This window comes from Alligator mississippiensis, chromosome 3, assembly GCF_030867095.1.
Source record: "Alligator mississippiensis isolate rAllMis1 chromosome 3, rAllMis1, whole genome shotgun sequence".
Classification (NCBI taxonomy): domain Eukaryota; kingdom Metazoa; phylum Chordata; order Crocodylia; family Alligatoridae; genus Alligator; species Alligator mississippiensis.
In genome coordinates, this window is record NC_081826.1 from 91,235,658 (window position 1) to 91,263,586 (window position 27,929).

Below are 27,929 nucleotides of genomic sequence, written 5' to 3' on the forward strand. Positions count from 1 at the left end.
AAGCTCGATTTGGAGCTCCAGCAGACTCCAGTGTCATGTGTATCAGTGTCCCTGCACTGACAAATGGTGGTGGGGCACTTTAAACTAAAGCTTGTTCAACAAGCTTTAATTCAAAGAGCCATGCAGGATGGAGATACTGGTACATGTCATAGGCTGATTAATATCTGGCTCAGGTGGGCAGTAGCCCAGGGCCCTTCAGGAAATAGGGGCCCTGGGAGGGAGAGGCAGGCAGTGAGGGCAGCATGCATATTTGCATATGTAGGCTGGCTGCAGGCACTGTTGACCAGGAGCCTGCTTGGCTGACAGAGAGGAGAAAGCAGGGAGCAGAGCAGCTCAGCAGAGCTGCCCAGCCCACTTACAGCCTGGAGGTAAGTTTGAGGTAGGGAAAATGGGGTGTGGAAGCCCCCACGGTGAGGGAGGGGGCTGACACTGGAGCCAGGGCAGCAGGGGCTGGGGCCATAGTGCTGCCCAGCCCCACCCAGGGCAGTGCATGCCTGGGGCAGGGAGCAAGGCAGAGGTGCGGGCAGGCAGCTTGTCTAGGGGAGGGGGGGATGGGGATGGAAGGAGGGGCATCTCCCTGTTACTGCATGCACCCTGGGCCAGGGGAGGCATGCGGGGGCAAGTGCCCCCCAGATTACAGGGCAGAGGCAGGCTGCACACTGTTTGCTCAGGTCTGTGCCTGCTGCCTTTGCCTGGGCTCTGTGTCCCCTCCCTGCCCTGCTAGGCAAGGTGTAGGGCCCCTGGAGCAAAGGCAACACTGCAGAGACCTCCAAGCAAAATACTAGTACAACTCCAAGCAGCTGGGCAAATTATTTTAAAATCTCCATATCTGAAGATAGGCTCCTAAGTGATGGGGTGCTTAGCATACTTGAAAAATCTTTGGGCCACTTACCCAAAGTCTTTAAAGCCTAACTTTAGGGTTCTGTGTTTTTAAAAAGTGTACATCTGAAAAAGTGTTTTGTAAATTCTCTTCGAGGATCAGAACTGAGAGACTGGAGAGAGAGTGGTTTTCTTGTGAGACATGTGGTCCCACCAGTAATTGGGTATTCCTGTCTTGAATAGATTTCCGGTGTGCATTCATTCTGGTGCGCAGTTGTTGTTTGGTCTCCTTTGCGTTTTCCATCAGGGCATTTGGTGCATTGGATGAGATATATTACATTTCTGGAGGTGCAGCTGTAAGATCCAGGAATGCTGATGGCTCTGTTGTGGGGTGTAGTAATTGTGGGGGTGGTGGAGATGTGTTGGCAGACTTTGTATTTCTTGTCATAGCATGGTCTGGATCCATTCAGTGCGTTTTGGGCCGCAGGAAGTTTGCTTCTGGTGATGAGGTTAGTGAGGTTTGGTGCTTGTTTAAAGGCTAGGATGGGTGGTTCTGGGAAGATGTCTTTAAGAATTGCATCTCCTAGTATGGGTTGCAATTGTTTGAGGATTTTCTGTATAGGTTTGAGGGAGGGGTGATATGTCATAACCAGCGGTGTGTGATTTGTGAGGCTCTTCCTCCTGTACTGCAGCAATTCTTCATGTGGTATCTAGGTGGCTCTTTCAAACATACGATCTATCTTTCTGGGGGAGTGTCTTTATTGCGTGAAAGCCTTTTTAAGATTTTTGAGGTGGCAATCCTGGGAGTTTTTCTCAGTGCACATCCAGTGGTATCTGAGGGCTTGGCTGTAAAGCACAACTTTCTTGGTGTGTTTAGGGTGATTGCTGGTTCTGTGCAGCTATGTATGTTGGTCTATGGGTTTCTTGTGTAACATGGTCTGTATTTTACCATTCTGGATACTGATCATCGTGTCTAAAAAGGAAATGTTCTGGAGTACTCAAGAGATAGTCGGATGGAAGGGTGATGACTGTTGAATTTCTAATGGAACTCAGAGATTGCTGGTTTTCAGTCCAAATGATGAAGACATCATGGATATATCTTAAGTATAGCAAGGGTTTGCTGGTGCAGTCCTTGACAAATTCTTCTTCCAGGTGGCTCATAAAAACGTTGGCACACTGTGGGGCTATTTTGGTGCCCATAGCTGTTCCCATCGTCTGGAGGAAGTGTTGGTTATTAAAAGTGAAAAATTTAAAAACATAGACCACCTTCCAGTAACACCTTCCTATCCACCATGGATATTATCAGCTTATATACCAACATCCCACACTAGAATGGCATCCAAGCCTGCCTTACATACCTACAAGAGCAAGACGACAACTCCGAGTACAGACACAAAGATACTACTGACTTTATACACTTCATCCTCACACACAGCAATTTCACTTCTAATAACCAACACTTATTCCAGACCATAGGCACAGCTATTGACAGACGAGCCTATGACCTTCACTTAATTGACCTCCTGGATACAAAAAACTGTGGACTAAATACAGACATTGGATTTATGACGCACTATAACCTGCCTGGCATCTGACTCCCCAGGTACCTCTACACTATTTACCTGCTACATTCATCCCCCTTCCCCCTCCCCCAGCCTGTCTCTCACCCACTGACTCCTCAATTTACATCATCACTGACTGCCTTTCTTGCATGCAGACCAGCCTCTGGTCTCTTTACTATTCATTCTATCTAGGAAGACTGTACACCAACTGCAGGTGCTTCCTGAGGCTGGCGAAAGGTTTTTAAACCCAAAAGCTTACTAAGAAAAATTTTTCCAACTATTTAGTTGGTCTAATAAAAGATATCAGATTTTCACAAAAAACCTTGTCAGTCAATAAAAATGACACCAGACAATGGGTGAGAAACAGGTAGGGATGGAGGTGGGGAATGCTGACCTGTAGCTGGAGTCTTTGGGTAGATGTGATAACTTTCATTAAACTAACTAAATAGTTGCAAAAAAGTTGTTATTTGCAAGCTTTTGGACACCCACATCCTCTCTCAGGCAAAAAAAAATAAAAGAAATAAAAAATGGTGAGAGATATGAAAGATGGTCAGAAATCCCTCAGGTATGAAAAAGCCAGTCTTTAGAAACCTGTTCTGCAGGAATGCAAATATAGGAGGTTGTTTACCTGCAGGTATCAGATGTAAACCAAGGGAGGGAGGGAGGGGGGGCATAAAATCCATGCAGTATTGCCAACCCCACCCTCTCAAAAATCATTAGACAAACTCTTAAAAATCAAGAGATTTGGTATGTATATCATCAGAGGTTATTTTTTGAACTGTGTGTATGGGGGAGTTATTTGTGAAGGTGTGTGGGGGGAGCCGTGGGTGTGTGAGAGGGGGTTGGAGCCTGGGGAGGGAGGGGGTCCCCGCACACTCTGGCAGGATGTGGGGTGCTATGGGTCAGGAATGAGGGGCAACATTAGGCCTGGGGGTGGGGCCGTGGCTTGGGAGCGAGGGGCAGACACACACAGAAGCAGACACGCAGATGGGTCGGGTCGCAGGTCATGCTGAGAGCCTGGCTCAGAGACCACCCAGCCCTGGGCAGCCAGGATGGCTCACACCTTCCTCCTCTGCCCTGCTGGACAGGCTCAGGCAACTGCCCCTCGACACTTTTACATGTGCTTTGGGTGTCGGGGGTGGCGCTTAAATTACAGCGGCTCTGAGAACTGCTGTAATTAAAGTGCCATGGTCTCTCATATGTCAGTGTCCCCACGCTTAAAAATGGTGGTGGCAACACTTGAACTAAAGCTCATTTACCAAACTTTAGTTCAAGCACCCCACCACAGTTTTGAAGCACCGGGATGCTTTTGTGTTATTATGTTTATGGTGATCCCATGCACCTGAGTAATTTCCCTAAGGCAGTTGTTTTATTCAGTTGTGCGTGGAGCAAAACTGAGTACTTAATCTTGACTTTGCGTGTTGTGCTTTATTTATTAATATACCATGTCAACATTTAATGAGTCTATTTATTAATGCTTTTTGATACATTTGTATTTATAATGGAGTGTGGGGGGCCTCCAATTTTCTGTTTGCCCAGGGCCCCTATGAATCTTAATCCGCCTCTGATACATGTGATGCTCCAGGCGCTTTTAATTAGCGTGGCTCTCAGAGCTGTGCTAATTAAAGCACCCCCCCCCAGCACATTTATAAATGCCCTAAGGTACTATTCCATTTGACTAAGTGGGTCCAAATCCAGCTCAGAGCTTGGAAATGTGATTTAAAAACCTTACCTACTCATTTTAATGACAAAACTAAGATCTCTTTGGCAGTCCCTCCCAGTCAAGGGTGATTGTCTTCCAAGCCTGCCCTATCTGTGGGTCCTAATATGGCTGATGAGGCGGATCCAAGATTGACAGACTCTGTTGCAACTTAGGCACATGTTTCTGTGTGGGGTGGGTAGTTCCAGATTCTTGATTTAGTCCGTGACATATTGTTTCTGCTGCTCCCACTTTTCTGTCTCCTGTTGTCATTGTGAGGTTTCACAGTACTGAGATCCTTGCAGAAGGCTCTTCCTATATGTGGGGCAGTCCTGGGCAATAGTCTCTCATGAATTGATGTCAGTGTTGCATTTTTTTCAAGCTGGCCTTGAGAATTTCCTTGAAGAGCTTTCTTTGCCCTCCTCTTGAGCATATGCCTTTACTGAGCTGGGATAATAAAACTTGCTTCAGGAGTTTGGAGTCAGGTATCCAGATGATGTGGCTGGCACAGAAAAGTTGATATTGGATGATCATCAGCTTGATGCTCATGGTGTTTGCTTGTGAGAGGACGCGAATGTAGGTGCATCTGCCTTCTCATTGGAAGGATCTTCTGCAGGTATTATCGATGGTACTTCTCCAGTGTCTTGAGGTGTGTCTCCCTCAAGTATCTATGTCTTGACTCTATACATTAAGATGGAGGTTACAACTGCTTGACAAACCATGAGCTTGGTTTTGGATCTAATGTGGCAATCTTAGAACACCCATTTCCTTAGGTGTCCAAAAGCTGCACTTGCATATTTGAAGTGATGTTGGATTTCTCTGTTGATGTCACCCTTCTGTGAGAGATGGCTTCTGAGGTACAGGAAAAACTCAGTGTTCTCCAGAGTCTCACTGTGAATCTGAATTACCAGAGTGGGGGACTGCTCATGAAGAGCTTGCTGATGGAAGATCTTAGTCTTCTGAATGTTAAGAGTTCCATTTTCTTGTATGCCTCAGTAAAGACATCAATGAGTGCCTGAAGATCTGCTTCTGAGTCAGTACAGACTACAGCATCACCAGCCTATTGGAGCTTGATGACTGAGGTCAAGTGGACTTGGTTTTTGCTCAGAGTTCTCTGAGATTAAACAGTGTACCATCTATTCCATAATTTAGCTCCACTCCAACTGGAAGCTTGTTGGTGGTCAGATATAGCATTATAGTAAGGAATATCAAGAAGAGTGTTGGAGCTATGATGCCGCTCTTGCATTCTGTCCTGGAGCAGGGAAAGAATGGGGATGAATTTCAGTGGGCATCTGTACTTTGCTGCTTTTTTGCTGACAGAGTTGAAGGCTTTCATGAGGTCAAAGAAGGCTATACAGAAAGGTTTATGTTGTTCCTGGCACTTTTCCTGCAGTTGGAAACCTGGGAAGATCATGTCACTTTTGCCTTTTGATGGCTTAAACCCACACTGAGATTCTGGGAGAGAGGAGCTCTTCAGCAAGTGGAAGGAGACAGGTCAGGAGGGTTTTCACAAAGATCTTTCCAGTGGTGGACAGCAAAATGATCCCTGTGTAATTTCCAAAGTTGGACTTGTCTCCTTTCTTGGATATCGTCACAAACACGGTGTCTCCGAGGTCATCTGGGATTTCCTAATCATTCAAAATCCTTGATGAAGGCATGGAGCTATGATGTGAGCTCCTCTGCCCCCATTTGAAGATTTTTGTGGGGATTTCATCAACTCCAGATGCCTTGTTGTTCTTCATCTGCTTGATGAAGAACATCTTTTCTAGCCTCCTCCCCATGTGGGGTGAGCAGAGTGGATCTGAAGAGGGTTACTCAGCTGCAGTTACAGCTGCTTAATCACACTCTTGCCTTGTCCAAGTGCTAGATGACCTTTTTGTAACTGCTGCCTTCATGCCAGTTTAAGGCTAGGAGCTTCCAGACCTTATAATCCTGCTCCTGTTGTCACTAGCTGGTCACCAAAGGGCTTGAAAAATTATGGGAAAAGCCTTTTACATGGAAGATGCCTGTACATGATTCCTTTTATTGTGGAGAAGCTGCTGCACATCAGATTCTACACGGTTCTTGACAGAACGGGACCTTGATCCAATGGCAAGGAGACTAAGACATTGGCGATCTCATTGCATTGCAGGCTTCATTCACCTTCGCAGCCATTGAGATTCTAACATCTTCCTCCTGCTCCACCTCCTGAGGATTTGTAGACCCATGGCTGGGGGCTGGGCAAGCTTATTATAGTGGCGACCTGGACTCGCCATGTCACAGCATCGTCAAAGGATGGATGTGACTTTTCAGGAGGAAAAGTGTTATCATATGCTGTCCCCACCACATTCTGGTGGTGCTGCTATGGCTTGGTCCACAACTAAGCTTATTCGTCAGAGTTACCCCTGCTTATTTTGCAGCTAACACGCCCTGAAGGTCATTCCTCTATCCAGCACCTGCAGATGCACTGGGCAGTAGTACAGCTCTGCCACCAGAGTTTGTGTGAAGTAAAACTTTACCTACTCATTTTAATGACATGACTAAGATCTACCTGCAGGAATGCCAACTCTTGCGAAACAACTGCAAGACTCCTGACTTCCAGACCAACTTAACTCTAACTCATGATTTCTGGACAGAGACATCAAATCTTGTTTTTTTTTCCCTTCTGGCCCATGTAGAGCAGTGTACTGTTCAGTAAGTCTGTGGAGGGGAAGGGTCAGGGGGAGAGGGAAGGGGGGTGCAGATCAAGGCCCCCATGGTGAGGGAGGGAGTGGGGCAGGGGCTGGGGTGAATGTGGCCCTGGGGCCAGGGTGAGTCATGCAACATAGCCACAGGTAACTTGTCCAGGAGTGCAGGGGTGGGGTGTGGCTCCATGCCACTGCATGCCCCCTTGGGGGAGGAATGGGGGGCAGATGCCCCCCTGATTTGTGCCCAGGGTGGAGGCAGGCTGCCTCCTGTGGGCTCGGGGCTCTGTGCCCTGCTGGCTTTGCCCCAGAAGCTGTGTGCTGGCTGTGCTGTGTCCCCTGCCCACCTGGTGGCGTTGCACGCCTCCCAGGACAAAGGCAGCAGGGCACAGAGCCCCAGCCTGCAGCAGGCAGCCTGCCTCTGCCCCGAGCACAATCCTGGGGGTACATGTCCCCTATGCTTCCCCTGGGGGTGCATGCATAGGTGCCCACCCCTCTCGCCCTGCTGCTGCCCCTCACTCCTGACCCACAGTACCCTGCATACTGGGGATCCCCCCTCCCTGGGCTCCAAACTCCCCACACACACACTCATAGCCCCCCATACCTTCAATAACTTCCCCCAACACACACTTCAAAAATACCATCTCATGATTTAGCCTCCAAATCTCTTGATTTTTAAGGTTTGTCCCATGATTTTTGACAGGCTGGGGTTGGCAATACTGTATGTACCGATTACTGACATTAGGACTGAAAGCGACAGAAGATGCAGTAGCACCTTGGAGACTAGCAGGTTTAGAGAGCTATAAGCTTTTGTAAGTGACAGTGTATTTTGGCAGACAGCAGATAGTTGCCACCTGTGAACGCTTATGCCTTTTTGAACCCCTTAGTCCTAGGTGCTACTCCTGTCCTGTTTTTTGCCTGACTTTGGACTAACATGGCTAACTACTGCTCTCTAGAGCTGAAAAAGAGATCAAGCTAGGTTATATTTTATTACACACAACCCCAATAAGATTGTTAATAAAGCTCCAGTGCAGAATTTTTATTTCTAGTGATGATATGTGAACCAGAGGGAATACAGATTGATTTTCAGACATTAGGTTGGATGCCTGGAATAGCAGTGCTAGTTATTGGGAAAATTATCTTGGTTCTTGCAAAAGGAGTAAAGTTATGAAAACCATTGAGAGACAACAAACAAACCCCATAATGCTATTTTTACAGAATACCATTTTCAGACTAGAACTGCAGTTTGAGGTCTTACCTTTGAAAACGCACTATTTTGATTTTGTAGATGAAACTCAGTTTTATGGCTCTGGGATGCTAAGTACCTTGTAAATAACATAAATGATGAAAAGTCAGTGTAAAAGCAGCAATTTCATATGGGACAAGGGCAGAAAGAATCTATCCTTATGCAATTGCCTTGTAAGTCCAAATTTAACTACCAGGAGCCCTGCATCAGATCCTGGTGGTATGTACATTGCTGGTAGTTAAATCAATTTGTGAACTGAAACTTCTTTCTAATACAGGTTTCCCTCGTTTTATGCGGATTCTGTATGTGCAAATTCACTCTTATGCAATGACCCTTTTTATATACAGAATTAATTATATGAGAAGTAAATTCACTCTTATGCGATTGGTGTGATGGAAGCCTGCAGTCAGCTGCTTTGTGTGGTGCATTGTGGGAAGGATGCACACCAAAATATAGTCTCTGTTGTGGATCTGTGCTCCTCACTCATTGTCTGCGACATGTGTTTCTGGAGTTGCCATCCCCATGATGATAGTGCCCTGTGCTTGCATGTACTGTCTGCTGATGGTGAGTACCAAAACTGTCTTGTAAAAGTGGTAGAAATGGGTCTGGGGGTCAGTTCAGTCGAGATTTTGGAACGTATCCCTATTTGTTACATTCTAAAGTGGGTTCCCTTTATGAGAATTCAAGTTATGAGCCATTTTCCAGGAACTCATGTACAGCATAAAATGAGGGAAACTTGTAAATAAATACAGACTCATCTTAGGACAGTGTGCTTTACATCTCCTTCAACTACACTGGAAAATCATCGGTTACACTGACCAACCTGAAATACAGAGAGGCCAATACTTCATTTTTCCTTGATCTGGTCAACTCAGAAATCCTCTGGCATGAGTAGGCTGCCTTCCAGTACAACAAAAAAGTTAGGGTAAAAATTAACCTTATAGATTAACTAAGATCTAAAGCACAAGCTTTCATGAACTTAAGTTCACTTCATTAGAAACAACAAAGCTAGCCCTTGTGTGGTCTCAGCTTTGGGGGTGAGCTGGCAAGTGGGGCCTAGTGGTACCATCGCCTAACTACTTTGAAAATCAGCAGAGAATCTGGGAGTGATAGCCAAACAGACCAACACTTCTAGGGCCAATGTATATCCTGGAAACAGCAAGGATCTTGTTTTATGTGGAAGAGTGGTGCAAGGGCACCCGCTGGCAAGGAAAGAGCTCCACGTGTGGATACATGAAAAACTATCTGGACCTATATCTGTGTTAATGTAAAGGAAAAGTGTGTGTGTGTGTGCGTGTGTGTGAGAGAGAGAGAGAGAGAGAGAGAATAAGCACTTAGAATATAATATGGAAATATTAACGTCCAATTAACTTATAATTAATTAAGGTCAGGTGTAGGGTATGCATATAAATATTTGGAGATGTGGAGGGCACCATTATATAGAAAGGAAGGATTCAGTCAAATTGTTCAACAAAAATCTTATTTAAATAAACAAAAAAGATTATCTTGTTTCTGGCTGTGGTCACTGAAGTGTCAGTACCTATATTACTGCAATACTGTTTTAACGCTATAAGACAATAAGAAGTCATAACTAGAGAAATAAAATCAAAATCAACTATGTAAATAATAGCTAACGACTAGAACACTAAACAACAGGCCCAAGCAAAATGTAACTTCTGTCATTCTCTAGTCAAGAGTGTTGTCATTAGTAGTGCTCCATCAACACAAATATTTTCTTCCATCACAGACACTGAGTGAATCCTCTAAAATACCAGAACCTATGGCTTTCCTTTTGCTATTTTTCAGTGGAACTACAACTCCCTCTGGTGTTTGGCTGCGATTGTTATTTCAGCATGCACAGCACTACAAAATGTTGCCAGATAATTTATGTAATGCAAAGTGAACAGCATTTTCTCTGACTACATATTATATATGACTACTACACCAGGGACAGATGACAAGTGTATATGCCACCCCAAATACATGCACAGCTGAAAGTGAGCACCATTTTACATTTAAAAGCTGACTGACAGCAATACTGATGACAAAATCATCTTGCTTTCTAAAGAGTTCTCTTGTCAAAATAATTATTAATGTGTTCCCTGGATTTGCTTAATTATACAAAAAGTTTGCTAATTATAAAAGGTCTATGTGTGAATAAAAAATACTGTTACTTTTTGCCATGATGCTGTCAGGGCAACTTCTAAAGGAGGCTAACTCGAGTTCAGTTGAAAGACCACTTCACTTGAGTTCAGCTGAAAGACCAATTTTCATTAAATATTACAAAGAGAAAGATAGGTACTGAGGAAAATTAGCCCCAAATTTACAGATATGTAAAAAACAGAGAAATCAGATAGAAATAAAATAGGCGAATCGATTAAACATTATGGAAATGGCAGCATTCTCTGTCTGATGCACCTAACAACACCATTTACTCCCTGGGGACCCAGCATAGACATAGGCTGTAAACAGACCTCTCATCTGATCCAGGTTGAATTGTCCTGGGATGTGACCTGGATTAAAACTGGTGCAGCACAAGCTAAAAACAGATGTCAGATTTCTTCTGGGACAAAGTCTTTTATTCTAGGATCCTACAGGCCTACAAAACCATTGTCCCACTTTAAGTACCTGTGAAGTAGCCATGATAACACTTTTTTCCCAGGACAAAAAGAGGCTGACTGGAATTAATTAACATTCAAGATGCATGACTGTTGTCCCCCACCCCCACTTCTTATCTGCCTCAGTTTTGATGCAAGTCAAAGCTGAGGACAATCAAGTCCATGATAAGCTTGATGTCTATTTTTACCCCCAGGTTCCTTAAAAATGTTGCCCGTCCAAGCTGTCCGGCTGCTTCTTCACCAGTAGGGAAAATGCATGGCCGGATTGGCTTATCCCTGGAATGAACTGCAGTAACCATAAAGATGCCCAACAGGATAACCTGGGAAAAGTTATTAGTGCATTTAATCCAGCATTTTTCAGGGAGACTTAAAGTGGGATAATGGACACATATGTCTGTACTATCCCAGGACAAAAGGCTTTCTCTCAGGACAAATTCCTGTTCATACCCATAAGGAAATGCAAGCTACTACAAACAGTTCAAGTAGTTAATGCACTGCGGTGCTCTCCAGAATTAAAAGGATATAGAATTATCAACTGGCTGTTGGAAACGATCACAAAATTTCACCTCATCTATACATGTCATGCTATCTTGTGACAGCAGCCCCTGGCATAGAATTTGATCTACAAATTGTTTTCAAAATGCACCTGCTGGCAGAGGTAGGAAAATGAAACAGAGGAGAATCCTGCTCTTTGAAGAATTCATTATGCTAGTTTGCACATGCCTATTTAATTACTAGTATTACAATGGTAAATTAATCAGTCTATTACCATTTAATGTTTCAGGTGCTTGCAACAATCAGTTGAGAAAAATACACATGAAAAAAGAAAATTCAGATGTTAAAGATGAAGCTACTGCCAGAAATAGGCATATTATTTGTTGGCTTGACCATCAATGACGGTTCTTTCAAAGATCAGTGCAAATACTTTTTCAGTTGGATATTCTTTTATTAATGGAGAAGCTTTTAATATTACCTGAAACATCTGGGGTATTTTTGTTTTTTACATACACAAGCTAGGAATATATACATAAATAAATTTCTTACTGTCAATTCACTTCTAAAAGTAAACATCTTGATCTCTGATCACTTTGAATGCTATTGTATAAAGTTAAGTCACAGAAGAAAAAGTTAAAATGAGTTCTGCTCTAAAAGTTTCAATTAATTTCTAGCTCTCTGGCACACTAAATTGTTTTACAAATAACTCAATGGCAGAAGTTTCCATTGCCAAGAGCCTAATAGGAATGATCATATCTCTGTACGTCTCTGTGTCATACCACTTACACTATGTTATTTTTGTTTGTTTGTTTCTCAAATAGCAATGCTTTTTCTGTATGGTAATCCTCCTAAAATCCCCTATGCTCTTTAAAACTTTTTCATCATAAATTTCTGAGCACTAGAATTTATGAACATCATAAATTTCTGAGCACAATTTTCTGAGCACTAGAATTTGAATGTTCAAAATGAATGACATTGTTTTGGATTCAATATGTGGCTGGCTAAATCAATTTAACAGTTTTTGTTGTCAAGAAAATAATAGCACATCCACTATTTGTCTTGTAAGAACCGGGGCATTAAGATTTTGTGAAAGCAGGTAGCATATGAAAGATGTAGGTCACAGAATGGAAAACTCTGAAGGAGTCTATGTCCAAAGTAACAAACTTCTCCTCCTTTGTTGGACAATAACAAACTGGAATAGGGGGATATGATATGGCCCTCATCCTACCAGTTAGATACTTGTTAGCTTACATGAAAAATCTATTGAGTAATCTAGGTTTCAGTACTGTTATGATTCTAGAATAGGGGTGCTCAACCCCTGGCCTGTAGGCCAAACCTAGCCCTCACTGCCTGAAGCCCATGGGTCTGAAAATTTGGTAGCAGGTGAAGAGTGGCATCACTCCCCTGTGGTGGCTAAATCCTCGTGTGGAAGCCTGGGAGGGGGCGACACCGGGTCTGCAGGCGCAATCCCGGTGCATCAAGGTGGGAGAGGGTGGTGCCAGGGCCCTAGGACCCAGTCTTGGCAGGAGGGGGAAGCACCAGGCCCACTTCTGTGCAGAGCTGGGAGGGGGTGGTGCTGGACTGCAGGCTCTGATCCTGGCACTGAGGGCTCCATCTACCTTGTGGACCAGTTCTGAGCCACTCATCTGGCCTGTGGGCTAGCAGGTTGAGCACTACTATTCTAGACATTTGTACTTACTGCATTATTTTGAATGTGAAAACTTAGAGTGCAGTTACTTTACCAAAAACCATGCCTTAAAGGAAAATTATCTGCTTATGAATTCGTTATCACCACTATAAAATGAGATTACAACCACCACTACTATAGTTCAAAGATTTTTTTTCCTTTCTGACAATTGCAGATGATGATGTGTTATTTTTTCAGTCTAGATGACAGGCTGATATATAGATTCTAGAGGTTCTAACAGTTAGCTAACTGTCCTATATAACGTTGTTGACCCCTAATCAGTTTGTGTCCTCCACTCTCCAAAACTCCAAACAGGTACCTAGAAGCTTGTTTTTAAGGTACAGTCTTGTGGTCTTTTATTCCTTCTGTTCCTGTCTCTAGGTGAAAGTTAATTGATCTGTTACAACTAGTAGTTATTCTGTAGCCTAGCTCAGCTTGTAGTTATGAATATTATGCAGTGCCCACTTTTCTGGCCTTGTTCTCTCACTCTTAGATTTTCATTAGAGCTGGATGAGTGCTCTCTCCTTTCCTTTGCTCTGGTTCAGCAAACCAAGCAGGTCAGAGGATCTTAGTCTGCTGCTATCTTGTGACAGCAGCCCTGGTGTAGATTGGCTGTGGTATATATCAGAGATGAACCTTAGTTACACATCATCATACTATGTACTGTTTGATCGTCTATTTGTAAGAAGCTTAGGTGTTCTTCAGAGGACCTAAGAAACTACAACAGAAGTGTACCTGGTTTGTTTGTGTTCTGGGACCCCAGGAAATAGCTGCTGTTGCAAGGAGAGGCGTTGGCATGGCCAGCACAGAGTAGAAGGGAGGCATAGACTAGAAGAGGGTAGCCAGCAGCCAAGGAGTTAACCCTTTTGTCTGCTCCTTTCAATCACTGCCAAATTGTGTTCCAGGCTCAACAGTGGCTGTGAAAGTAGGTGAGAGGGTTAAAACCCTTGGCTGCTGGACTCCCTGCCTACAATCCAGTGCCCCAATACCTCCATTCCAATGTCCCCACCCTTAGAAGCCAGGACTCATGCTCCCCTTATGCACCACTACTTATCCTGCTGAACTACAATATTAATGAAACAAGGTCACTTCTAGTTCATTTGAGATTTCTATATCTTAATGAGAACAGGACCTAAATTGCAAAGTTGAATGTGAACTTCTACAAAGCTTGAGGGTTCCTGGGCCTGCTACACTGGTACAGGATATCCTGGAGGGATGCCTTAATCACAAAGTTCAGGGGAATCTGTCCTCCAATGGCTTCAACCCCCTCTCTAATCATACACAGACTCACAAACCAAGGACTGCAACCTGTGATAACAGCAGTGATGAACAGCACTGACAAGCCCTTATAACTATACAAAACTGCAGAAAATGTGAACATTTCCTCCTAGAAGAGGAAAGGAAATAGCCCTCTTATGCCATTCCAAATGTTTACAGTAATATGTAAATTAATGGCCCTAGGAGATGGAATGAAAAGGGATTAGAAAAGAAGCCAAAGTAAACCCTCTGAACCAGTATGAGGAAGAGGTAACTTAACATGTATAATGAGAAGTCTAATGGTGTTAGTGCTTACCAGACTGAAATCAGGATGTTCAAATTAAAGCTCTGAAACTAATTCCCACCTTATTGCAACTTCATCAGCTGTGAAACAAGGCAAAAATCCCTTATCTTCCTAGTTCATAGAATTGTTTAAAGGATTAATGTTTTTGGTGCTTTAAAGATGAAAAGTGTTGTGTGAATTTTGATATTATTATTTTGAACTATTGTTGTTAATTTAAAAAATCTCAAAATCACATTCATATTTGAATACTAATATAAACAATCATTATTAAGAATACATATGAAGCAGGAGAAGATAAAATATGATTGGGAAAATGAAATTATTTTCTCTTCTTGATGGTTAGAAAATGGTATTTAGAGGTTTGTTTTGGGGAACTGGCTCATAGGTAAAGTAAATTAGAATAATGGTGCATGGTTGGAGCAAGGGTTAATTGATTCTAAAAAGCCTGTCTGTGGTAAAGTTTCTTCAAGGCCCACTGTGTCTGATACAGGCAAGCAGTGAGCAGACACACAGGCTGAGAAATTAAAGACATGTACCACACTGTTCCATAACATAAGATAAGGTAGCACCAGGTCATAGTGCCGAACTGCAGGGCCCTTGGGCTTTCTAGTTTTGGGGGAACAGACCAAATTAGAAGAAGACTTGTAAAACCCAAATTAGGATATCTGCATGTGATGTGTTTGTGAAACAAAGGATTATGCTGACAGGACAGAATGTGGACAGTATGACAACCACAGACAGATCAATCAGCAATGGTCAGAAATGAAAAGTCATGCTATCTACCTATAAAACCATTACTTGAAAACATTCTAACTGCTTAAGCCACAGTGATACAATGTCTTCACTAAAAAGTTGTTCAAACTTATTGCTGCCAGCAAACGCTCTCAGAAGTGCAATAATTTCCCAAAAAAGGTGTGTGGAGATAGAGATTGACAAGCTTTATGGACAAGTACCTGAAGTTTTCTTAGAATACTTGTCAAATGGGGTGGAAAAAAAGACTGTATCAAAAGGCTAATATTTAGCATACTACTCTGTGCCAAAGTACTAAATGACTGTACTAAATTCAAGTACTAAAAGAAACCAGAGTTTCTGTACAGTAGCATCACTGAATGACTTTCAGGGCACGCTGACTGTGCAGTAGCTTACTACTATTGCACAGCAGCACTGCATCATGCTTTATGCCACACAATGCTACTGTGCAGTAGTAACAAGCTACTGCACAGTCAGTGTCTCATATAGACGTGGCCACTGTATAACTAACAAGTATAAAAGGAAGTATTATCTGTAAAATACCTGAAGCTTAATTTATGGTTCATTGTGAGATCATAATGATATCATGAACTTCATTTCTATGCTCTAATTATTCCTAAAATGTATCCATTGTTTAAAGTACTAGGTATATAATGTATTTTATGTTACAGGATACAAAAAACATACCACAAGTAGTATAAGCTGACAGGTGAAATTGTATATAAAAAAAAAATAAGTTATAGCATTGGAAGGTTACACTTGCCATAAGGGCTCATAATAATTATTTTATTAACTACTAATTCAGTTAATATAATAGATATTTTAATAAAGCTGATTGTAGACTCTGATCTAGAATTGTTTTTATTTTTACTTTTTTGGAGAAAATGAGAGACATAAAATCCCACTCGTGTATCAATGACACCAAAACAAATCACTTGAAAGGCCTGCAAATCTTAAATTAGTCAGGACACACAGGTCTATACCTTGTCAAGTTCATACTTTAACATCAAGCCACATTTCTGCCAAACTATTCAATCAGAGCTGAAGTTAGGTGGATGTGCTCAAGTTGGAGTATCCTCACTGTAAAAGTGAAGGGATGACTCACTGGGTCTTTCTCTGTGAGGATTTGAGGACTCTTGAACGTACTCTCTCACTTAATCCAAAATACTACTGTTTGGGCAGGTTACAAGAGACATATACTTGATAGTGTTGGCCCTCTGGCACACATTAATTTAAAGGCACCATGGGACCTGGGTCCTGATCCCAACAATCATGCCTCCTGCCATGGCACACACGTCGGACATTATTTGTTCTATATTAAATGTTTTACATTTAATGTAGAAAATAAAAATGTTCTACATTATTTGTGGAACATTTTAATGGCTGGTTTGCCATTTTATGGTGTCTTAAATTGGGTACATGTGTATCACCCTTGCCATTTTTTGTCATGATTAATACTTTAATTGCAGCATAAATGTAATGTGTGGAGGGGCCCTTGCAGTGATGTTGTAGCCATGATGGTTCCAGTCCCCTACTCTGCTCAAGGGCTTTCAGACAACTCCCTACCCTTGCAAACTCATCATCAGAAGCAAACTCCTCAGTGCTGAATAGGTAACAGATGGGACTCAACCATGCCTTAACCAATGCAAAACCTCATCTCATCTCTACTGTCACAACAAACAATATTTCCAACAATGAAACCATCAGAATCCATGGATCCACCCATTTCTATCTCAGAATGTGGCACACCTCATCCAGTGCACCAAATGCCCCCATGGAATGCATGTGGGTAAAACTAAACAAAAACTATGTATCCGAAGTTATAATCATAGGAAAAAGATAAGAGACAGAGACACCCAAACACAGATGGGGAACATTTTTTTTTAAGTATTGGGTGGCAGCATGGGTCAGGAATTGGATGGTGGCCTGGGTCAGGCAGCAGCATGAGCTGGCTGTAGTGATGCTGGTCCTGGGATGGGCAGCAGCTCAGGTCAGGGACTGGTTGATGGTCTGGGTCTGGATTGGGGGCAGGGCCAGGCTGGAGTTATCATGTGCTCCAGAGGACTGTTTTATGTCTGAAGTTGACAACCCAAAGTCTGATATGTCAGATTTTTTTAGGGTTAGAAAGAAGCAGGTGCTAAGAACCACTAGCAGTGATTTTTTTTCTTCCACTAGTAAAAAGCTCCACTTTCTGCAGCTGTAGTGCTACAAGATATAATGTGAAGCAGTGACATTTTAGTATGTAAAGCAACTATCTCTGCTGTCTTGACCCTTATGCACAGGAGTTCCTTTAGAGGGGGAGAAGAATCATTTTGGGGTTGTATTAATTGAAACAATTACAATATTTTGATGCAGTGCAGATATCTAGAATATTATAAATATACCTGAACCATTTTCACCTGCTGTATTTACCTTTTCCTTAGCTTCTGTTTACAGCTATCACAATATACTTGAATGCATCTGTGTGAAATAAAAACTATAGCCATCTTGCTCCAATATATTTCACATTCATTTTGCAATATGTTTTTAATAATAGTTGTTTTGTTTCCTTTGACCAGCAGATTTATCAGCATTATGTTATTTTCTGGGACACACTGCAGACCCTTAAATATTGCATAATTGGATTACAGAAATAACTTGCATTCAATATGTAGACTCAATTCCAGTGTTTAAATTCTGGTCAACATAATTCTGAAAAGCAGAGTTGGTAATAGGGGACCCCTAGTGGTACTTATCTGGATTTGCATCTTCTGTCTGAATAAGAATTCTGTGCAACTGTTGAAATACTAGGAGACCAAGAGACTGAAAAAGATTTACAGGTGATTCCAGATGGAAACACACATACACAGATTTGATTTCCAAACCAAATGTGGAAAGAAACTGTCAGATACTATATACATATACATACACACCACACCATACCCACACAGGACAATAAGAATACAAACAACCGTATTACAAGAACATTTTGGATGAAAAGTCAACATTTAAGAAATTCCAGACCTTGCCATCTGAACATGGGCCCTTTGAGTGAATGCTTTAATACAATATTAAATTACACAAGAATGCACTATTTTTCCCACAGAACCTCTGACTTTCATTGTACAGAATGAAGAAGCCTCACTTAATGAGTGGCTATTCAATATTTTGTTTCTTCCTCCTTGTTCAATGTATAGTTTAGTGTCTCATTTGCTACACATAGTTCAAACCATGCCTGGAGTACATAGTTATTAATTTCCTAATGGACTTTTCTTTTGCCTCATGAACATTAGGTTATTTTCACAGTATGCCAGGAAGTAAGTGGGTACAATGGTGGGGACTGGGAGGGGGAAGGAGGAGGAGAAAGGGACAGGACTGAGATGCACAGAGTGATTAAAATCAAAGGTATCAGATCATTTTGGGTGCCCAATTTTTTAATATCCTGATTTTCCAGAAATCACAGCATTATAAACACTTAATTTGTTCACAATAGAGGGCCCACTTGGAGGTCCCAGCATTTAATGCCAAGCAGCCATTAAATAGGAACATGAAATTAGTGACTACCTGAAAAATATATCTTTCTAAGTGACCTGTCTAGCATTACACAGTAGCTTCATGGCAAAGGCAGGGACAGAATCCAGATCTGTAGGGCAGGATTCAATTGTTTTAATTGTTAGACCACCTTCTGTGTTCCTGCCATCCCTGGCCTCATTCACTATATATATTCTAACTTTAGCAACGTGTAAAGCAGGAGTCCTACAGACTACAACCTCAGAAACTACATGCCCCTGATTTATTGCTAGAGCACTGTCTATCTTGTGCACTGCATGACAGAGTACATATGATCACATAATTAAAGACTGTATCATAATATGTGTGCGCCATGGAGTTGAAATAAGACTGAGCAAACCATATTAATTCTGGCCATATTAACTTGAGTGTGCTTGACTTTGCAAACTTAAAAAGTCAGGTGTTTTCATACATTCATGAAAGGCAAAAGTTCAGTCTAGAGTCACATCAAGGCAAACTGAATATACACTGGAAGTACTAAGTGTAAACCAGTTACATTTAGGTCATGGGCAGAGAGAGCACTGTGCAAATGAAATACACTGCAGTACTCTGGTTGTACTTGGCTGAAGATGCTACCTGTTGCAGTATTCATCTAGTTTATCCATGTTGGCATTTAAAACATCATCAAAGTCAGATAGAACTCAAACTTGGGTGCCGAGCTTTGTACTGCATAGATTAACTTTCACATATGAGTGAATGGGAGGTTGTTGATATACAGGTTGATAACACAGATGCTAGCAGAGAGCCCTGGGGATGGCCAGTGGAAGATGACTTACCATTTCCATGAGCTTGTTTTATTTCCCTCGTAGACCATAAATTATTCGTAATGAAGAAGCAGTTTTGTAATGTCTACCACCCATCTTCGTAAAACTTGGGACATTTGTCTGAAAGACAAGTGTGCTGAATAGTGTCGTATGTTGCTGTGACATTCAGAAGTATGACTTAAGATTTTGCTGAAACCTGCTTTTAATATAAGCAGTCAGTGCCAGAACTTGGAGGCAAGAACTCATCAAAGTCCAGCTTGGTCAAATTCCAAAGTGGTCTTCCCCTTCTGATAGTTTATGATGGAATCCTTTAAGGCATACAAATAACAATGATATTGGCTGATAGTTTGCTGATGTGGTTCTTTCCCTAGGACAGTGACCTTAAACAAGCCTTTGATCTTTGGAGCTGAGTGAAGAACTGAACTAATCAAGAATAAGCATGTGGACCAATGTTTTTCAGGAACTCTGAAGAGGTTTTATACCTAGTAGGCTATTTAGCATGTGGTCCATTTATGACATTTCAAATGGTTATGGATAATTCTGAGTTGGTCACTTTAAATGGAACTGCTGCCAGGCATGGAGAACTTATTGCCTGACACCTTTTCTCAAATAGCAACGAGCGACAGAGATATAGGATGCCTTAAAGATGACATTGATGAAATGTCTGTATTCTTCCTCTGTTGGGATGTGACAGGGAGGGCAGGGTTTGTCATACTGATGTGTTCTAAGCTGCCCCAGTATTTCTCCCAGTTCAATTCAGTGCAAACTCCACCTTGGTTTGTTGATGCTTTTGAGGACTAAGAGTTGAAGACCAGTATGGATCAGTGGCAGTATAAACTAGCTGTGTGGAAAGTCATCTAGTTGCAGGCATGATGCTGGTTGAGGCTCATCAACTAGTTAGCTGACTGACATAGATCAAGATCGTGTGCTCTTCTGGTTGAACAGAATGCGGATGAGGGCAAAAATAATTTCTTCCATCCAGATCATGAGGGAAATATTATACTTCCCATTCTAGTTATATGCCAGGCTTACTACATGTTGTTCTAAAAAGGAACTGAAGCTGATTTAATACTACTACAATTGATATTCTCAGAGGGGTAAAAATTAGTGGGAGATTTAGCTCAAAAACCTGGACAAGTTCATCTGAAACATTATAACCAAGTCAGTGACAGCTAGAAAAACACACAATGGGAAATGTAGAAGACAAACAAAAGGAATAGGAAAGCACCTAATTTTCAGTGTCTTCCTTCTGAAGATCTCTGCATTACAGTTAAGTAGAGCTTGTTACTCTGATTAATTAGCAGCTAACATGTGAAACTAACGTTGCATTTATACTAGCTTTGTAAGTACCCTGTCTGTATTTGACAGGACATGTCTTTAATGCCGTACAGGCACACATACTGCCTATGACACTTTGTCAGTCACCAATTTCAGCTAGGTGTTCCACTACATGCTGCATTCTGGCAAATATGCTTCTTGATATCAGAATTTGTAAAGCTGCTAACAAATGCAATTAATTTTTGGCTTTAAAATAACAAAATGAATTCACCCAAAGGGATACATTTCAAATTAAATGATGGGCAATTAACTGTAAAGGCATAACAAATTAAATTCCACCATAAGAGAAGAGAATACAGTAGGGATCCTGATCAACAGAACAGTAGACTGCATATATCCTAAATCAGGAGTTCCCAAACTCTGACCAACTGGGTACTAGGCCTGTGTGAAGTGGCTAGTATTTGCTTCAGATTCAGCCAATTTTGGGGGACAGTGATTCAATTCGGTGATTCGAATCACTGTCCTGAATCAATTTGGCTGAATCTGATTCAGAGATTTGGCCACCGCTGAATTGGCTGAATCTCTGAATCAAACAGGCCCCAGCATCCCAGCTCTTAAAAAAGAAAAAAAAAGCCCACACTCACCAGCTCCTACCAGGAGGGGTGGGGTTGGGGGGTGTGCTGCATGGGGGGCTCTATCATGAACCCCCATTCCCCACCCGCTCTCCTAGTCCCAGCATCCCTGCTCTTAAAAAAAAAAAAAAAAAAAAAAAAAGCTCTGCCCCCATCAGCTGCTGCCAGGCAGGGAGGCGTTCCCCACTGCCCCCCATTACACCATGCTGCATGGGGGCCTCTGCCATGAGCCCCCAGAAGCCCTGATGGCCACTGCAGTAGTCAGTGAGCGTGGGGCTTTTTTTTTTTTTTTTTAAGAACTGGAAGCTGGGGCCAGGCAGGGCAGCTGGGGGGGAGGGGCTGGGAGAGTGGTCGGAGGATAAGGACTCATGGCAGAGCTCCGCACAGAGCATGGGGCCTGGCAGCAGCCAGCGAGTGCAGGGCTTTCCCCCCGCCCCAAGAGCTGGGAGGTTGGGGCTGGGCGGGTCAGCCATTGGCTGGGAGAGCAGGTGGGGGTTGGGGGTGCTCAGGGGGGCTGGGGGAGCAGGCAGGGAATAGGGCCTGGCAGGGGTCCCCACCATGGTCCCCTTTCCCCTCCTTCTGTCCCCCCCATCCCCTACTTACCGGCATGGAGTTCCCGCAGCAGCAAGCAGGGTCTGCCTGAATGCCCGAAGCTCTCTGAATTTTCTGAATCAATTCAGAGAGCTTCAAATAGATTTGGACATTTTTATTGGTGTCCCAATTCAATTCAGAGATTCGACCACCAAATCGGGCCAGATCTCCTCCGAATTGAATCAGCACCCGAAGCTTCGCACAGCCCTACTGAGTACCATCAGTTTGAAATGATACAACCTTAAGTACCACCAGCAAATTTTTGATACACATAGGTAACAGACTATGTATTAAAACAACATCAAAACATTTAGTAATCATAAAATATTGTTTTATCATTTCCTGTAGCCATATAAAACAATTGTAAATTGGAAAAAGACAGTATAAACTAGGGGTAGGCAACATTTTTGGCCAGAGTACCAAAAGTATCTGCAATGTATACCCTGTAAGGTGCCAGAGTGCGGGCACATCAGAAAAACAAAAGTGGGCGGAGGGTACATGGCAGGACACACTGCATATTAATACAGTTAATAATCATAAATGTTGCTTCTTTTGGTGTTTTTTGTTTTTACAGTAAATAGCACATTTTCTAAAAATTCTAAACCCAGTGACAATAAATAAAACTTCATATTATGCATTCTTTTTTGTTAAACATGTTGTGATGGGGGGGAGAATGAGAGAAGAGAGGGAAGGAAGAGACGAGAGAGAGGGATAGAGAGGAGAGAGGGAAAAAGGGAGGAGAGAGAGGAGAAAGAAGAGAGAGGGAAAAGAGAAGAAAGAAAGAGACAGAAGAGAGAAAAGAGGGAGAGAGGAAAGAGAGAGAGTGAACAGAGAGAGGAGAAGCGAGAGAATAAAGAGGGAGGGAAGACAGAGAGGGAGAGAGGTGTGGGGAGAAGCAGACATAGGGTAGGTGCTGTGGGCAAGTTGGCTCGACTGGACCCTTGAGAAGGTGGGGGCTGGGCAGAGTGGCGGCCAGGTGGGGAGCAAGAGCTGCCCCGGAGCTCCTTAGACTTGGGCTGCAGCAGGAGTGCTCAGCAGCCCTGGAGGTGGGGGCCACACAGCTCTGTAGAGGTGGGGCACAGCTGCCCTGCCCTCAGGGGAACACTGCCTGGCTGGAGCAGGACACCTGACTCAGGGGACTCCCTGCTTGACCTATGCACGCCGGGTGCAGTGCGAGTGGGGCAGAGCCCTGCGTGGGACGCCATCTGCCTGTTGTTGCCGAGTGGGCAGAGGCACTTGGCCAGTGGGCAGTATGCATATGGCATCCTGTGTAGCTCTGGTGGTAGTGGGGTTTGGGGTGGAGGGAGGGGGGGAGTGTTTCCTGCTGCTGTATGTACCCCGTGCCTGCCTTGGAGTGTGCACAGCAGGTCCGGAGGCAGCGCCATGTGGTGCAGAGCCCAGTATGCAGCCTGCCTCCCCCATACACAGATCCAGGGGGCATGTGCCCCCTATGCCTGCCCTGGGATGCACACAGTGCGGGGAGCCCCCCCCCGAAAAGGCCCAGGTCAGCTTTGTGCTGACCCTGCCATGGGGACGTGGCGAGGCAGCCCAAGTGGAGAAAACCCCTGTGGGCTGCTGCTTTTCTCTGTACCACTCTATAGCTGCCGCCAGAACTGCATTGGACGTTATGTCCCTGCTGCTGTCAGGTGGGCAGAGGATGCAGCACAGCCAGCACGCAACAGGTGCATGGTATCGCATGAGGCTCCCGGGCTAGCAGGAGTGCAGAGCCCAGTGCACAGCTGCAGCCTGCCTCTGCTCCACGCACAGATCTGGGGGGCATGTGCCATCCATGCCTGCCTTGGGATGCACACAATGGTAGGGAGCTCTCCCCCCATGCCCCTGGATGAGCTGCCTGGGCTCTGACTATCACACAACCGAACCCAGGGGCCCATTCACCCTAGCCCCTGCCTCTGTCCCACTACCTCTGTCCCCGTAGGGGCCTTGATCTGCCCCCACCTTCCCCCAACACGCTTACCTATTGTGTGCTGCTTGACATGTGGTGCTGTGTTCCTGGCTGTGTACAGCAGGCTGCTGCTGGGCTCTGGGCGTGTGCAGCCCCTCCCCGCAGCCTTCCATGTACCACTTGTAGGTTGTCTGAATACCACCAGTGGTTCATGTACCACAGTTTGGGAACTGCTGTTCTAAATGATGCTATCTCTCTCACAGACACACACATACTTACCCACCTACAACCAAAGTTTGTAGGGCAGTAGGAGAGTTTTTCTCTCTATAGCCAGGTAGGTATGACCTCTACAAACTGGTGGAGACCTTGCATGATTCAGAACAGTTTATATTCATTCAGAGCAGAGATTTGAACCAGGGTTCACCTCATGCCAGATGGCTGCCTTCACTACAACACAGTATAGTGTTTTATGTTTACAGGCCCCCTTTCTGTATATTGAAAATATTCCAGCCAGCATAGTGTTGGACACTTCAGAAGTGGAGTGGGAATGAAGCATGACTGGAGTCCTTGAGCCAGCAGGGGACACCATGGAGCCAGGCAGTAAGCAGGCATATGAGCTGGCTCTAGGATATACAGGGTGTTTATAAAGCCCTTGTTCAACTTTAAACTTTACCAACTGTGGATGCACACATGATAGAAGCAAACCATAAACAGCAACTGAAAGCATAATTCATTAAGTTTTAACACAATACAGCTCAAATTTCTACACTTCAACATAACTGCCACCTTTCATGATGCATCGTTCAATCCGATTTTCTACCTTGTAGAAAACATTTTCCAGTTGAGTGATTTCATGAATTGCATTTATGATCCTCACCCTACACATAGCTTACACTAATGCTAAAAAACTTAATGAATTATGCTTTCAATTTCTGCAAATTTGCCATAGCACAATCATTTTGAATTTTCTTCTGAAAATAATAAGGTACAAGAGCACACATCATTATAAGGGATGAAAATGCTCAAGAGATTCTATGTTGAAATACCAACATTGGAATATCCTACTGTCTGGAATGAAACATTTTTTGCAAATAATTTAGGATAGGATTTAATAAAGTCTAAGATTGTTAGGCATCAAAAATCCATTTAATTTCAACGGGATTTGGGCACTTGTCTTTCCAAAGCCCCTGTGTAAATGTCACTGTTAAATTTTAAGGTATACTGTTATGGTAGTAGTCACCAAATAGCTTTTGTTACGCACCTGATTAAATTCTTTTTCTTAGCAGGTGAACAAGTTTTAGGTCTTTGAAGAAGTGAAATTAAGTTGTTAGTTTTGGTCTGCACTATCCTTTTACAGAAAGTCCTGGTATACAGCAGAAGTGTGCACTCTGCTTTATTCTGTGTAGAAGGAGCAATTCCTAAAACAATGTAATTTGTGGGAACTGGATCTTGTGAATGGGTTGAGATCAAGGAAGAGTGGATTGCCTAAAGGCTGTTTACGACTGCCTGTTCCAGGATGGAGGTAAGTGTGTAAAGAAAACAAGTTTCACTTACACCTAGAACCTTAAGTGCTGATTTCTTCTTAATTGATAAGCAACTCTTCAAGGACAGAGAAGTCTGTTGTCACTTAGCAGAAAGACTAAATTGGTACAAGCAATGGGGCACTGGTGTTGGAAGAAAAGGCAGCACTATGTAAGTTTGCTTATTGTTGTAGAACGCTCATCATTGTAGGTTTGTGTTTGCCTCAAAGATCGTTCTCATTATTTTTAAAGTTAATTATATTTATCCTTTAAATTAGAGTCCATCTTTTACCAAAGCCAAATTACTCCCCCTATATTTTGCAAGAATTTAAATTTAGGTTGGAACTTATGTCTCTATTCCAAATTAAAGGTAGAAAACAATGGAATATATTTTATCAGGTGACGTAAAAGAAAGAGAACTTCTGTTAATGAGAATCCCTACAGATTTTCCCAAGAATGAAGTGCTGGACTGAAAAAAATTAGTATGATAAAAATCTAACAAAAGAGAAGGAAATAACTATTGTATAGTAATAAATTATTAAACCTACAGTTTGCACATGCTGTCTCAGAACAGAAACATTTGAAGCAAGGAGATGTTTATTAAATATTGTAGCACCAGTTAAATTCCAGATCTTAATTTTGAATTTTTACTTCCTCAGATCAGATGGCCATTCATTTAGAAGCAGAAGGAAGACCAGAAAATAACCTCTGCCTTTTTATTTTCAACACAGCATGAAACAGCTCCTATTTTGTGAGTATGTCCTGCCTTGCTAAATGTTATAAGGAAACAACACTCATTTTTGTTAGGCTAATAGTAAGGAACGGGTGATGTTATCACAGCAACTCTACAACTTCCAGCAAATGAAAGGCAGGGGAGATGCTGATAGGGTTTCATGCTGTGTTGCATTTTAAATCCAGATCAACTTCACACACTGGAACTATCTATTCTCAACACTAGTGCTATGTGTGAAATTCTGAATTATACCCTGGCCACAGCAGTCCAAAGTTTCTTGTACAACTGTGCATCACAGCCTGCAGAACATTCACTCTATAGGAGGGCCAACATGAACCGCGCTTGCTTGATTTCATTTTGATTTCACAGATACCCACATTTGCTCAGTTTCAAAGATATGAAGAAAAACATAATTTCTGATGTTTCAGAGGTGCCCTTTATTTCCATCAATTCCAGCTACTGTATACCGTGCCCTTAACAATTAGGAGGGATTATTTCTTTATTTCAACTCAGAACATGAATACAACGAAAAAAGGTGTTTAATCCATAATTTGTTGAATACTGGAATTAGACCTAATTCACCTATGGCCATGATTATGAATCATTCCATATATTTAAAAAATAGATGTTTTTATATATTTTAAACAGTATTGTATCCTCCTTAATGATGAGCTGTAGCAGTAATGAAATCACTACTCCCTGTGGTTGAGACACATCTGCCCTGGCAGTCCTGAATGCTCTCATAAATATACACCGTGTTGCGCCTCATTATCCAAAAGTTTGCCATAGTCCAGGTTCTGTCCTACCCAGCATCAGCTCTCTTATTCTCCCATTTTCCAATCTAGCAGTTGAAGAAATACAGTGTTTTAAGTATGCTGTGGTTGTAACAACTTGTTCAAAGAGAATTCTAATGAAAGGACAATCATAATGTGGAACTGAGCCAGTCAGATTACTGGTGAAGCTTTGTGCTGATTATGATTAGATAGGGGGAAAATGGATACCAGAGTAAACTGATCCTCTCATCTGAACTTGGTATAATTATATGCATGGAGAAGAGTTAGCTGTTATTTTACAGTTAAATTCTTTGTGCAACCTGAAATGGAAGGAAAAAACACACACGAGCTGTATGCTTGACCTAATTATGCAAAATGAAGCTCCTATGTTAAGGAAGGTATGAGTGTTTAGGTGATGGCTTTTGATTCATGTATCTATTATTGTCACCAGTCAGAGAATACCCATGCTCTAGCCATTTTGGCAGAATATAAATTTTCATTTTCAAAATGTGAATTGTCTAATTTTATCTACAGTTATCATTTAATTTGATGGCAACAGTGGTGAATAGTAAACAGTACATTTCTATCTCAAGCCATTTAGAAAAGTATGTTTCTTTAACGCCACTATCTTGGGATAATCTGAGACAAAAACTCAAGAACTAATGCAAGCCTAATAGAGTGCTAGTACTGTTAAGAGGGTGGAATAGACTCTTGCAGTTCCACTAATAAGACAGTATCTTTGTACTTTAGTGTATGCTTTTATTTACTTACACAAGATATTATTGAGACTAAAAGCTTCTGAGTGCTATTCAGTGTAATACTGATTGCTCAGGCAATTAAAGCAACGAAGACTAGGAGTCTAATCCAAGGAAACACAGGCTAAAACAATAGTTCTATCAAGGTACCATCTGCTCATTAAGGAAGTGCTGACCATGAAGTGTAGTAAGGATGACATGTTATGTCATGTTTTGGGTTCCTCAGTCAAGCCCAGTAATTTCTGAAAATCAGAAGCTACTATGTAACTACTTATATCAACCCTACAAAAGTGAATAAAAGGAGAAAACCAGAGCAAGAAACCATGATAGA

At 42.5% G+C, this 27,929-nt stretch overlaps 1 protein-coding gene and 1 long non-coding RNA gene across 8 annotated transcripts in view; one reads left to right on the plus strand and one right to left on the minus strand.

The window, feature by feature from the left end:
- Positions 1–27,929, minus strand: part of DLGAP1 (DLG associated protein 1) — a 735,970-nt gene that overhangs the window by 95,784 nt on the left and 612,257 nt on the right. The gene's annotated exons all lie outside the window — the stretch shown is intronic.
- Positions 279–27,929, plus strand: part of LOC109283879 (uncharacterized) — a 44,713-nt gene continuing 17,062 nt past the window's right edge. Inside the window, exons 1-3 of one of the 2 annotated variants that reach the window (XR_002091188.2) lie at positions 279–368; positions 25,175–25,339; positions 25,997–26,088. This is a non-coding gene — a long non-coding RNA (uncharacterized LOC109283879). The remainder of the gene's footprint in view (positions 369–25,174; positions 25,340–25,996; positions 26,089–27,929) is intronic. The other variant, XR_002091189.2, reaches the window with a different exon arrangement.